The sequence below is a fragment of the Giraffa tippelskirchi genome, chromosome 7 (assembly GCF_054371585.1).
Source record: "Giraffa tippelskirchi isolate mGirTip1 chromosome 7, T2T-mGirTip1v1.2.pri, whole genome shotgun sequence".
NCBI classification, from domain to species: Eukaryota; Metazoa; Chordata; class Mammalia; order Artiodactyla; family Giraffidae; genus Giraffa; species Giraffa tippelskirchi.
The window spans coordinates 5,630,307-5,644,909 of record NC_137281.1 but is presented as its reverse complement, the minus strand read 5'-3'; the positions used below and the strand labels follow the sequence as shown (position 1 = coordinate 5,644,909).

General features: G+C 41.5%; 1 long non-coding RNA gene across 1 annotated transcript; it reads left to right on the top strand.

Annotated features, from left to right (window-relative positions):
* Positions 1-2,093: 2,093 nt before the first annotated feature.
* LOC145515201 (uncharacterized) lies at positions 2,094-6,515 on the top strand. The gene is made up of 2 exons (XR_014060747.1): positions 2,094-2,423; positions 5,402-6,515. It is a non-coding gene; the product is annotated as an uncharacterized LOC145515201 (long non-coding RNA).
* The last annotated feature ends 8,088 nt before the right edge of the window (positions 6,516-14,603 follow it).

Below are 14,603 nucleotides of genomic sequence, written 5' to 3'. Positions count from 1 at the left end.
TTCTTTTTCATATTCTTTCCCACTATGGTTTATCACAGGATATTGAATAGAGTTCCCTGTGCTGTACAGTAGGCCCTTGTTTATCCATTCTGTATATAATAGTTTCTGAGTAGTAGTCAGTTATCTAATAATGAGATAGCAAGAGCTGTGAGACGTTTTTATGTCATCACCATTATCATTGCCTAAGTATCCATCATGTAGAATATCATGTGCAAGACTGGAAGTGGACAGACTATCCTTACATAGGCCTAAGATGAGTGATATTTAGTATAAAATTAATGTGCTAGTTTTCTGATTATAACTTTGCTTCTCTTTCATTGTTGGAGAAACTGCATATCAGCCTATCATCACAGGTGTTTTTTTGTTTTGTTTTGACCATACTTCCTGGCTTGTGGGATCTTAGAGGGATTGAACCCAGGCTCTCAACAGTAAGAGCGTAAGAGTCCTAACCACTGGATGCCAGGGAATTTCCCCTTATGACTTTCTTAATAATGTTTTCTTTTCTCTAGTATATAAAATATAACAAATATGTGGTTAGTCAACTGTTTATGTTATTGGTAAGGCTTCTGGTCGACAGAAATCTATTAGTAAAGTTCTGAAGGAATCAAGTTATATACAGATTCCCAAATGCATACGGGATCAGCACCTCTAAACCCTGCATTGTTCAAGGGTCAACTGCACTAGCTTTTTTACAAAATAACTTATTTATTTATTGGCTCTTCTGGGTCTTCGTGGCTTTGCATGGCTTTGTGACATGACTGAGTGACTGAGCATGCAGGCAGGAGGTCAGGAAGACAGAGCCCTCAGGAGGACTGGTGAGGTAGAAATCGATTTATTCGCATGGGAAAACAGACTTACAGAACTTGATATTTTATCCAAAGTCACACAAATCACTGGAAAAACTGACATAAAAAGCTAGGATTCATTTGATTTCAAGCACTTACAAACACACGTGTACACTGGCTGACTCACACACACACAAACTCATATTTACGGCAGTTCAGTTCAGTTCAGTTCAGTCGCTCAGTCGTGTCTGACTCTTTGCGACCCCATGGACTGCAGCACGCCAGCCCTCCCTGTCCATCACCAACTCCTGAAGTCTACTCAAACTCGTGTCCATTGAGTCGTCGATGCCATCCGACCATCTTATCCTCTGTTGTCCCTTTTTCCTCCCGCCTTCAATCTTTCCCAACATCGGGGTCTTTTCACATGAGTCAGCTCTTCGCATCAGGTGGCCAAAGTATTGGAGTTTCAGCTTCAACATCAGTCCTTCCAATGAATATTCAGGACTGATTTCCTTTAGGATGGACTGGTTGGATCTCCTTGCAGTCCAAGGGACTTTCAAGAGTCTTCTCCAACACCACAGTTCAAAAGCATCAATTCTTCGGCGCTCAGCTTTCTTTAGAGTCCAACTCTCACATCCATACATGACTACAGGAAAAACCATAGCCTTGACTAGATGGACCTTTGTTGATTTTAACAATTCATGGATCTAAGTGGCAGCTATACTGCAGAACATTTTGCTATTCTTTCTATTTTTCTGTATGCTTGAAATTCTTCAGTCTAAAACGTTGGGAAATAAAGTACCCCAGTGCTCAGTATACACCCAAATATCTGTCCACCTGAGGTCTCCATGCTCCAACCCCTCTCAGCCTTTCCTAAGGAAACCCACACAGCTCCCCACCCTGTACTTGGCTGTCGCACCCATTTACAGTTCCCCAGACACCTCTTTTCATCCGGACCACTAGCCCCTCCAAAGCTCAAACCCCAACAACGGGTATTCCAATGAATGACGCCCAAGCCCTATACTCAACAACAGCACCTAGATGGGCCCCTTGATCACTGACTCTTCCATTGCCTCTCTCCACTGCCTGGGGGTTGGGGGCTTAGGGACTAGGAGGTGCGAGCCGGCGCCGACCTGTCACTGTCAACAGCAATGGTCTCTGGTGTCTTCCTCAACCCCACTCCCCAAGACTGATGCCAGCCCAAACCACCCACAATACCCTTCAAGCTCCGAGGATGCCTTAAACAATAATCATCTACAAGTACCCATCACAAACCACATCTCAAGTCACAGAATTTCCACTACGCGGGGTTCTAAAAGACGCTCGCAAAAATCTCAAGTAACGTCAAAGGCCGATTCCGCGACTTTAAGCTCCGGGAAGCCAAGCTTCCGACAGTTTCGTTTCCGCCGACGTGAGTGGCAGGTCCCTGCTGTCACTCACATCCCAGGCCACTTTGGAAGCGAGCAACGCTTTCTGACGCCTGAGGGAACTAGTGCTGTGCAATATGGCCGCGTCAACGTCCTTACGTTATGATGGGAGCTGCCATCTTGGCTACGGCGTTGCCATTCTGGATCACGTGACCTACAAAGAGCTGAGTTGGACCCTGGGGCTGACCAGGCCGGCAACGTGCCAATCCAGGTGATTCTTTCTCTTTGACGTTTTTCATCTTGGGCACTTCCATCTAGCATTTCAGCACTTTTGGCTACAGTCCTCTGACCTGACCTGAGATCTAAACCAATCACAGGCTAGATTAACGCAGCATGACCGCACCTACTCTTTCTCATAGCACCCCCGCCCCCCACCCTTTCACAAAATTTATTTCACTGAGCTGAGTCTTAGTTGTGGTATGAAGGATGTAGTTCCCTGACCAGGGAACGAACCAGGCCCCCCCTGCATTGGGAGCGGGGAGTCTTAGCCGTTTGGACCAGCAGAGAAATTGATCCCAACTGCTACAGCTAAGACCTAGAGCAGCCAAATAAATAAATATTACAAAATAAAAACCTTAAAAAGGGAGGAGGTACTTTCCTAAGATCTACCACTTTTCCTCCTTCTCTTTCACCTGCTGGGTCTTCAGTGATGAACTCCATTGTTTTAGTCTTTTTCTATAGGCATTAGAGAACTTCAGTCTTAAATTTGACCAACCTAGAGGAATGTGGTTGTCGGGTCCCAAGACCTGGTAACCACGTGGAAGTTTCATAGTGGGGGCCTGATTCTGAACCTGGTCATATGATTTTCAAATATAATGAAGGCTCTGTTGTTGCCTTACCTGGTATATTTGGTTTTGTTGCCTTTTTGGATTCAGGAAGCCTCACTGTGGCTTTCTTGGCTGAAACTCTTATTGAAACTAGGCTTCTCTTTTTCAGTTTGTGGATGTTTTCCAGTATCTGGTCCTCTGTCTTTCCCAAATACCACACTCTCAAAAGACTAGCATCGTGAAGACCTTGTGGCTTGTAGGAGAATATTTTTATTATTAAGAGATTCAAATTGAGGTATTTGGGGGTGAAGGATCATGATGTCTGCAATTTACTTTCAAAATAGTTCAGCCAAAAGAAGTAAATTGGATAGAAGACAGAGGGAGATGGATAGATACGTGATAGCTAGAAGATACATACAAAACAAAATGACAAAATTTAACATTTATTGAATCTATGTGATAGTATAAGGATATCCATGGTATTATGAGTTTTATATATGTATGAACATTTTTATAATAAGAAACTTGTGAGAAGCTACTGGTGACTGGTTTTGGATGATATGTAACTGATTTGGAAGTGATTTGCTTTTTGTGCGGCAGGAAGTTGGAGAAGAAAGTAGAGTTTCTATTTATCATATCTCAGATCACTGTAGAAATGTTCTCAGCACTCATCTAATAAGAACCCATTTTGTACCCATCTCTGGAAAGAAGCAGTTTCCTGTTTAGTATCTTGAAATTAAAGCCTTTGAGGAAGAAAATAATTTGATGCTATTTGGAGTTTGTTGACCTGATTGTATACGTAGATTCTTTTCATCAAATTTGGAAGTTTTTTTTTTTTTTTTGCCACACTGGGTGGCTCGCAGGATCTTAGCTCTTCAACTAAAGACTGAACCCAGGCCCACAGCACTGAAAGTGCAGAGTCGTAACCACTGGGAATTCCCTTTGTCATTATTTCTTCAGATGTTCTTTATGCCCACTATTCTCTCTCCTCTGCTTCTAGGACTTCCATTATGCATATGTTGGTATGCTTGAGAGTGTACCATAGATTTTTGAAGCTCTGTTTACTTTTTCTTTTTCACTTTTTTCTCTTTGACTTTTCCCTGTTTCTCACACTGGATAATCTTTATTGACTGATCTTCATGCTTACCTATTCTGCCTTCTACAACTGAAATCTGCTGTGAAGCCCCTCTAGTAAATTCTTCTTCTTTTTTTTAATCATCTCTTTGTTGATATCCTGTATTTCATGAAACATCATCATACTTTCCTTCAGTTTTTCAGAGATGGTTTCTTTTAGTTCCTTGACTATATTTATAATAGCTGATTTAATGTCTTTGTGTAGTAAATCTGATACATGAGACTGCTCAGTGACAATTTCTACAGATTACTTTTTTCCTGTGTAAAGGTAAAAAGTAACACTTTCCTGTGCTTTGTGTATCATAACTTTCTATTGAAGCTAGACATTTTATTATTACTATTTTTGGCCACACTGTGCATTATGTGGAATCTTAGTTCCCCAACTGGACTGAACCCGACCGTGCCCCTTGCATTGGGAAGCGGAGTCTTAACTGGAGGGGAAGACCCTGAATCCAATTGAATAACTGCCCTAGTAAACCATTCAAATTTTTGATATGTCCCAAAATTATGTCTATCCAACTTCACTTTCATCAGCTGTTTCAGAGAAAAAATGATCACAAAGCATCAAGGTAATACTAACATCTATGCAGTACTGTGTTCATTTGATTGTCTGCCTTCTTAGTGAAGCTGAAAGCTTCTATACGGTTAAGTCAATGTCTTCTAAATCTTACCATCGTCATCAAGATACATTCCAGTATCTTGAGTGTATGTCTGTCATGTGCTAGACATCCATATATCTTTGCTTTGAATAAGTGAATAACCAGATTATTTGAAGAAAAGAGAAACTGTTGTGAATGGGCCATTAGTCATTTGGGATTTTTTCTCCTCACCATTTAAGAGCAGAATCTTGGTGCTTGGAGATCTCGAGGCAACAATATCAGGGGGCTCAGGGAGGGATAACATGCTGCTAGAAAGGTGGTAGTGTGCTGCACCCAGAGGTGAGATTTGGAAAAAACATTATAGATTGTAAGGAGAGAATTGGTGAAGTAAAACAAAATGATGGAGCTTGCTAGAAGCAGGACGGTTTGAGCAGCTTTTGCCTCAGGAGAGAAGCTATGGAAGTTTCTGAGGGTGTGAATATGCTTCACTCGCTGGTGGTGTCTATGCAGGAGAAGGACCATGTAAACACTGGCCCCAATCATGAGTCCCATAAACACAACATCTGGGAAAGTCATGATAATGGTGTATTTTGCAGCACTAGACATTTCAGGATTTTTCGAAGAACACAGCCCATAATCCCGTAGCTTGGCTGAATTCTGAGTATGCCGATGAGCCTCTAAATTTACAGGGACAAAGACATTTATCAGCAGGTTGGAGATCCAACACAGGAAGCAAGAAGAAAGGATGTTCTTCCAAGCTCTGTCCTTGAGCCTCATCCACCCACCAGTTCTGGGGCTGATGGTGATTGCCTGAAAACTGCTCAAGAGGCAAGTGGAGCAGAGAGAAAGACTTCGGGCTAGTCTATGGATGTAATAGACAAATTTACACCCCATGTTGTCCAGGATGTGTGTCATTCCCCAGATAAACATCATCTGGGGGATCCCCTTGAAGAGAAGAACCAAAAAGTTGGCCACTGCCATGTTGGTGAGAATCAAGTGTATGGGCTTCAGGACATGGCTAGCGCAGGATGCAGAAGCATAAGTTGAGAGCAGAAAGGTGTTTCCTAGGACCCCAAGCCCCGTCTGGACCAGGAAGAGTAGCCTCAGGATCAAGTCACCAAAAATCATTCTCATGAGATCATGGGAGGAAGCAGCTCTGAAAAGAACCTGAGGGTTATGAAGTTAGAACTCAGAGTGATAGCACTAGTCACAGATTTGCTCCACTATTCCCAGTTCTGATAGGGAGTTTTGGGCCCTTAGGAACTCCCTTTCCGAGGATAGAGATTTCATTTCTGGGAAGGGGAGTCTACAGGAATGAGCTCTCAGAGTAGCCATCTTGGCATATGTCTGCTTATGCTCACACAGCCATGCAAAATGGTTCATTATTTAGTCCATTACCCAAATCCTACAGTGTATGTGTTGAGGCCATAACTCCAAGGTATAAACCCTCATATTTCATTTAAAAAACTCTTCTTAAACATCTACTATATGCCAGGACAGGTTGTCGGTGCACAGATATACAAAAATTAGCTGACCTGGATCATTGTTCCAAAGGGCAGGGAGCCTAGTGTGGGAGACACCTATATAAAATACAATAAGATAAAATAGAAATCACGCAAAGATGAATAAAGGATATAAACAGTATTGCGGATATGTGTGTCAGGGATCCCAGCACTTAAAGAATCTGTGATAATATACAGACATTTAAATTAATTTCATAAAGCTGCTCTCCCAAATTATTAAATTAATATGTGCATCCCTTATTAAGGAATAAAATAATTACAAAGATGTAGAGAGGAAAAAGTTCATCTGTGTCCTCTGTTTCTCATTTCTAGTCTTATTCCTCTCTCTCCTGAGATAATCATATATTTTAGGTGTGCATTCTTTCACACCCATTCACACAAAAAATGTGCGTGTGTGTTAGCAATCAGTAATAATAAATATAGGACTAAATGTGCCACTTACGTTTAGAAATTTAAAGCATTCTTTCTCATAAAACATGGGCCAAAGGGAAGAAAAAATCATACTGAAAACCTGACACTAAGAAAACAATATACCATGGCCATGTGGGACAAGGAATGCAAGGAATTTTATTACCGAAACTCACCATATATATATCTTGATATTATAAAATCCACTTGATACATCTAAGAAGAAAATTCATATGACTATCTTCATTGATGTTAAAAAAGCCTTTGACAAAAATCACCCACATGATTTTTTTAAAAAAACCACTCAAGGATATAGGAGTTTATGGATACCTCCTTGGCATGATTATGAATTTATATACTAGCACTTTACCAAAGGGGAAATATTACCAGAACAAAGCAAGGAGGAATGGTATTTCAATTAATAATTCATGTTGTCCTCTAAGTGTAAGTCAGTATAATTAACACAACAGAAAACAAATAAGCATAAGCATTTTAAAAGAAGTAAAATTATTCTTGCATATGATATGATGGTATAGCATGAAAACCCTAGAGAATCCATGTTGAAACTAATTCAACTAATATGATAATTTATGGGCATTCCCTGGCAGTCCAGTGGTTAGGACTCTGCCCTCTCACTCCCCATTGTGGAGGGCCTGGGTTCAATCCCTGGTCAGGGAACTAAGATTCCCCCAAGCCCCATGAGTAAATAAATAAATAATAAATTTTGGAAGGTGGAAAGCTTTAAAATTAATATATGAGTCATATACACATATAACAATCAGATTATGTAATGGAAGAGAAATTTTATTTACAAAACCAATGAATATTTATAATTTTTTAGGGATAAACTTAACAAAAACAGAAAAATCTAATGCAAAAAAAATTTTAACACTCCACTAGGATATCAAAGTAATTCTAGTCAAGTGAAAGGACATTCCATGCTTTCTAAACATTCTAAAGACATCAGTTCTAAGATAATTTTTCGATGCATGATACAGGGCACTCGGGGCTGGTGCACCAGGATGACCTGGAGGGATGGGATGGGGAGGGAGGTGGGAGAGGGGTTCTGGAAGGGGAAAACATGTACACCCATGGTGGATTCATGTCAATGTATGGCAAAACAAATACAATATTGTAAAGTTAAAAAATAGGTAAATAAACTAATTTAAAAAATAAAAAAAAAAGAAAGAAAAAAAATAAAATTTAATGGACCTAGTAAAAATAACAACAAGCTTTTTTCTGGAACCAAATGAGTTGGTTTTCTAAATTACAAGGAAAGTAACATGCAAGATTAGGTAGGAAGAGCATAAAAGAAGTGTGATGGGCTATGGGGTAGTTCTAGCAGGTGTTAAAACATAAGTCAAAATCTCTGTAATTAAAAGGGTTGTACTCACATGTTTGTGTGTGTGTGCTCAGTCATGTCCAACTCTTTGCAACTCCAAGGACCGTAGCCCACCAGTGTCCTCTGTCCATGGGATTTCCCAGACAAGAATACTGGATGGGTTGCCATTTCCTTCTCCAGGGGATCTTCCCGACCTAGGAATCTAACCCACATCTCCTGCATTGGCAGGTGGTTCTTCACCACTGAGCCACTAGGGAAGCTGAACTAACTGTATATTCATTAAAAAATATAATATAGGGGGTTTCCCTGGTGGTCCAGGGGCTAAGACTCCACACTCCCAAAGCAGGAGGCCCGAGTTCGATCCCTGGCCAGGGAACTAGATCCCACATGCCACAACTAAGACCCAGGGCAGACAAACAAATTAAATAAACAAATCAACATTTTAAAATATATATATAATATAATATATATATATATATATAATATACGGGCTTCCCTGGTGGCTCAGCTGGTAAAGAATCCGCCTGCAATGAGGGAGACCTGGGTTCAATCTCTGGGTTGAGAAGACCCCCTGGAGAAGGGAACAGCTACCCACTCCAATATTTTGTCCTGGAGAATTCCATGGACTGTATATTCCATGGGGTCACAAAGAGTTGGACATGACTGGGCGACTTTCACTTTTCTTTCATATAATGTACCTGTAATGTAATCTATATAATTATATAATATATATAGTATATAGATCTTATATTGCAGGTGGGTTCTTTACCACTGCGCTACCTGGGAAGCCCGTACTCACATACAGATGGACAAACTGAGCAGCAGAACAGATGAAAGATCAAAATCTTTTCAAATGGAGCCCTTGATATGTTGTGTATAAGAGACTATAGGTGAATTCCTCTATGACCCGGACACAGGGAAAGGCTTTCTAACTATGACTGAATACCAAAAGACAATAAAATATTGATAAAATCAACTATATAAAGGTTAAAAAGAAGAAAGTTTTCATGAAACACTATAAGTAAAATAAAAGACAAAGAACAGTTTCTGCTTCTGTTAATAGCTGGGCAAATTCTACTGAACCAACACTCCTGAAAATAACAATCACAGACTCTGGACAAAAGATATATATACACATATATTTATATATTTATATTATGTTATATTTTAAAATGAATATCTATAGAGTTAGTTCAGCTTCCCTGGTGGCTCAGTGGTAAAGAACCGTCTGCCAATGCAGGAGATGTGGGTTAGATCCTTGGGTTGGGAAGATCCCCTGGAGGAGGAAATGGCAACCCACTCCAGTATTCTTGCCTGGGAAATCCCACGGACAGATAAGCCTGGCAGGCTACAGTCCATGGGGTCGCAAAAGAGTCAGACACAGCTGAGCAACTAAACAACAACAGAAGTAGTTCACTAAAGAGTGAACAACAGCAGGCAAATCCTGCTGGGGTGACACTTGGAAGAAGCAAGAGTTCCCTTTTCCTTTTTTTTTTTTAAATGACTCTTCCTGAGGACAGGCTGTAGCTAGCATCATGCCTAAAGCCCAAATAGATTCCCGATAATCCTACTGGTCTAAAGAACCAAACGACAGGATAACCACAGAGGCTGCAAAGTAAAAAAAAAAAAAAAAAATCTTAAAAAAAAAAAAAAGAAGAAAAGAAAAAAAGAAGCCAGAAAAGCGTGACTGTAAATCTTAGCCAGGATGTCTATCCAAGACTCTGGCTGACCCCGAATGTGCTTGCATGGGGCCAGATACCAAACAGTCTACCATAGCGTGCTGATGTCCAGCATGCTTCTAGGACTGCAGGTTCTAGGGATCCTGTCTTTACCCACTTTCCTACAGATGATAAGTTTCTGCAATAGGACTCAAGATGTCTCTTGATTTTGCCTTTGCCACTGCATGCTTGGTGATTCAGGGGTTTCTCTTTATGGAAAACAAAACAAAACAAAACATTAAACTGACAGCAAGGACAAGGGAAAAAAAATGTCTTGAGTGTTCCAAGTGCTAGAGGGGCAAGCATCGGGCAGAAATAAATATGAAAACGAAAATGGAATTGTGAAGATCAGGTCAAGCACTGGTGAGTCAGGCATGGTTAGACTTGCTCTTTGGAGTTGGAGACTGTGATGTTTGAGAAAGCTGCCAGCTGTAAGAGCTCTGGAAATAAACTCTGAATCTTCAAGGAGACTAACGTGAAGACAATTTAAAAAAAAAAAAGGAAGAATAGCCTTAGAAGAGATCTATTCACCCAAAGAGGAATTCTTTGAGAGATAAAAGAATTGGAAGTGATTAGGAAGACAGAATAATTAACAGAGCTACTAATTTCTGTAGCCTCCCTGGTAGCTCAGCTGGTAAACAACCCGCATGCATTGCAGGAGACCCCAGTTCGACTCCTGGGTTGGGAAGATCCCCTGGAGAAGGGAACAGCTACCCACTCCAGCATTCTGGCCTGGAGAATCCCATGGACTGTATAGTCTATGGAGTCCTAAAGAGTTGCACACAGCTGAGCGACTTTCACTTTCTCTTTTCACCAGTTTCTGTACGTTTTTAAAATTTGATACGCACAGCTTAGTTTGCTCTGTGGCATGTGGGATCTCCCCAGATCAGGGATCAAACCTGTGTCTCCTGCATTGGCAGGCAGATTCTTTACCACTGAGTCACAAGGGAAGCCCCAATTTCTGTATTTTTAACTCACTTCCTAATAAGTGGCTCACGGTCCATTGAGAAAATATACCAGGAGATACAATTTATTGATGAGCTTTTGCATATAGGGCCAAGAATAGGCCCTTCTAAGTTAACATTGAATGTTCAGTGGCAAAGATCACTATCTGATGAATATTATTATCCTACTTTACATGGATGGAAAATGAGCCAGAGAGACTTTTTTTAACCTTCTCAAGGTCACTCAGTTCCAGTAAATTGCAGCCTAGGTCTGATGTGACCCAAGGTATGTACTTCTGATGTTTTAAAAAATAAATTCATTCTTTAGTCTTGAAACCAGATTGGTTTCTCTTTTGTTACTAAAATGTACTCAATATGTAAGTGAATCAGTGGGTAATTCAAATCCTACCAGCCAATTTTAAGAAGACAATTTTTTTTTTTTCTGCACCACATGGCTTGCAGGGTCTTAGTCCCCCAACCAGGGATTGAACCAGGGCCCTGGCAGTGACAGTGCTGAATCTTTACCGCTGGACAGGGAATTCCCAGAGGCAGTTTTTTGTCCTACCTTGTTGTTTATGCTACTGTATAGGACAGAGAACTAACTTTCATATCCTGTGACAAACCATCATGGAAAATAATTTATAAAGTTATATACGTGCACGCGCGTGTGCATACACACACACATATAACTGAATCACTTTGCTGTACAGCAGAAATTAATACTGTATATCAACCGCACTTCAATAATTTTTTTAAAAAAGCAGTTCCCTCCCCGACCCGCTTTTTAAGGTCTAAGAGGCACTTTCACAAAGGTAAAGCGAAAAAAAAGAAAGAAAAACACTGATCTGTGTTGTCAAGGGGTTATTCTTCTCCTCTACTATTGAAATCTTTGCTAAGAAGAAACTCCTAAACACATCAATAACCTTCTTTGCTGAATAAGACATCATGTTTGGATGTACTGTCTCATTTTTCATAAGTACCTGGTAGGTTGGTAAATGTGGGCATGGCCTAGGCAGTCTTTCTGTCTCTGTCTCACACAAACACATACAAATACACTGAATCATTCAGATCCATCCCCCTTCCAGCCGAGTACCCACCGCCCTCCTCTGCCTGCTCTGGGGGTCTCTGCTGTTACACCTGCCCCGTCACTCTCTCAGCCCAGGAAGGAGTCCAGCTGAGGCAAAGCTGTCCTGAGACGCAAGGGGGAAAAACCGCTGTCGGGTGCAGTTCCTCAGCTGCCCGCTCCTCCTGGACGCTGTCTCCCTCACCTTGTTGGAGTCTGAGCCATAAGGACACACTCACCACGGTTGATCACTGCTGCAGGAATGGGCAGCAGGACCGTGGCTGTCAGTAAATATGTGCCATGCAAGCCATGGCAGCTATGTGTCTTGAGATCCCCTGAGTTCATCTCCCCCTGGCCCAAAGAGCTGCAATTACCCTGGCACTTGCAAGGCACTGACAGCTTCTGCAGAGGGACCGAGGTACATCTGCAAAGAAGGTGTCAACATTAGTTCCAAGGCAAGTCAGCATCCGCAGTTCCTGGGGATTAAGACAGAACTAATTAAGAGCAGATGCAGCTAAGGGCAAAATTTTCCTGCGCCCACTGCAGTGAATCCTGTGTCTGAGGGAGCGCGGGACAGACAGGGCACTCCGCGCTGTGCTGGGATGGCAAAGTGGATCCTCAAGTCCTCCCCGCCGCCCCTGCAAACCAGGGTCACAGAGATGAGACCTGTCATGCTCATGTTGGACTCTGAGCTGTAGTGTTGTAAGAGGGAAGAGTAAATCTAACCCTGAATTAGGTCTGTTTCTTTCTCAACTTTGTGCTCTGCTGCCTGTGCTTAGTCATAATGCACATTTTGCAAAAGAATGTTGCCTAGAGCCTGAAATATATAGGAGAGCCCATCTCAAGACTCTGACCATTAAGCCCGTGGTCCGCAACAAGAGAAGCCACCGCAATGAGAAGCCCGCACGCCACAACTCGAGAGTAGTTCCCACTCTGCAACTAGAGAAAGCCTGCACAAAGCAATGAAGACCCAATGCAGTCAAAAAATAAATACATATATTAAATTATTTTTAAAATGTGTTTAAAAAATCAATGATTGCTTCATAAAGTGCTCCAACCTTTTTTTTTAAAATCTCACTCTCTTGAGAGCCCCTTGGACTGCAAGGAGATCCAACCAGTCCATCCTAAAGGAAATCAGTCCTGAATATTCATTCATTGGAAGGACTGATGCTGAAGCTGAAACTCCAATACTTTGGCCACCTGATGCGAAGAACTGACTCATTTGAAAAGACCTTGATGCTGGGAAAGATTGAAGGCGGGAAGAGAAGGGGACGACAGAGGATGACATGGCTGGATGGCATCACTGACTCAATGGACACGAGTTTGAGTAAACTCTGGGAGTTAGTGATGGACAGGGAGGCCTGGGGTGCTGCAGTCCATGGGGTTGCAAAGAGTCAGACATGACTGAGCGACTGAACTGAAGCAGAAATGAACAATGGTACTTCTTTGGTGTAGATTCAATGTCAGACACTTTCTGTTGTCTACTAGCAACATTAAAATAGGAAGCAAGAATGAAATATTAAAAAAAGAAATAAAAGATCTATATACTTTACTCTCATTAAAAAAAAAAGTCAATTCATATAAAAAGTTGCAGAAGAGACAATAACCTTTGTCTTGTTGGAGGTTTACAGGAACAAAGTGAACTGACCTACGTGGACAACAGCTGCAAGAAGCAAGGATACCCACACCAAGAAGTCTGTGATAACTAACCATGCCCCTCCCTCACCTTGCCTTTAAAAGGGCTTTGCTGAAACCCTTCCAGGAGTTGGGGCTTTTTTGAGCACGAAGCACCTGTCTCCTTCATAGCCCTGCAGTACAACCTTCTCTGCTCCGAACTCTCACATTTCAGGTTGTTTGGTTTCACAGTGCGTCGAGCACACGAACTTGCATTTGGCTAACCTTGTGTCACTGTTAAGGACACAAGCTGTGTCTGAGGTGCTGGATTACTGGGAAGGCTCTGGCTGGATCTTATTCCCGCTTGCAGGAGCCCTGATCACTCCTGCCAGTCCCTCCACCTTTCGAGCCCAAATCTGTCTTTTTGAACCATCTTGGGGCCAAGTCAACAAAAGTGACCCAATCACTTTTGAAAGTGCTTCTACCCTAACTTCTTGAGTGCCTACTCTATGTAATGATACAATTTGTATAGTTTCACTTCCTGTTTTTTTCCTTCCACTGCCCAGGGTTAACTGTACACTTGTCTTCATGTTTCTTTTTATATTTTATGTGTATGTGAAGTAAAATTCACACTTTATGATAAGACAAGAAATAGGTGTTTTTTTATATTATTATTTTTTGGCTGTGCCATGAGCCTTATGGGATTTTAGTTCCCCAAGCAGGGATCAAACTCCAGCCCTTGGCAGTGAGAGCATGGAGTCCTCACCACTGAACCACCAGGGAATTCCCAGAAAAATTTAAACATAAAAAATTTTTTCTGTCCGGTGGCCTTCCCTCACCCACTACTGTGCCTTGTGTACCTACATTAGGCATCGACCAAACCTCCCCCAGCAAGAGAAATACCGGCTCAACCATAAGGAGCAACATTCTCCCAGCATCAAGACAACTCCTTAACACTCCTTCTTGACCTTGTAAGGGACCACAGTGATGCTTAGATCTGAGTTGTGTAAACTGTCAACAGTATGCCATTTAAAATACAGCCATCTGTCTCAGAAAATGTAAATAACTGTGTTTTGACTTCCAACAGGTAGAACAGGTCTTGGAACTTTCTGAGAGGCTGTTCTTGGGCTATAATTCTAAATTTGGCTCGAATAAAATTTTCCATTTCTTTCTTAGATTGACTAATTTTTCTTTGACGTGTACTTGTCTTCTATTTTTTTGTCAGCTTAGATGATATCTAGCTTGCTCCCTAGACTAAAATGATTAGACCAATGTTCAT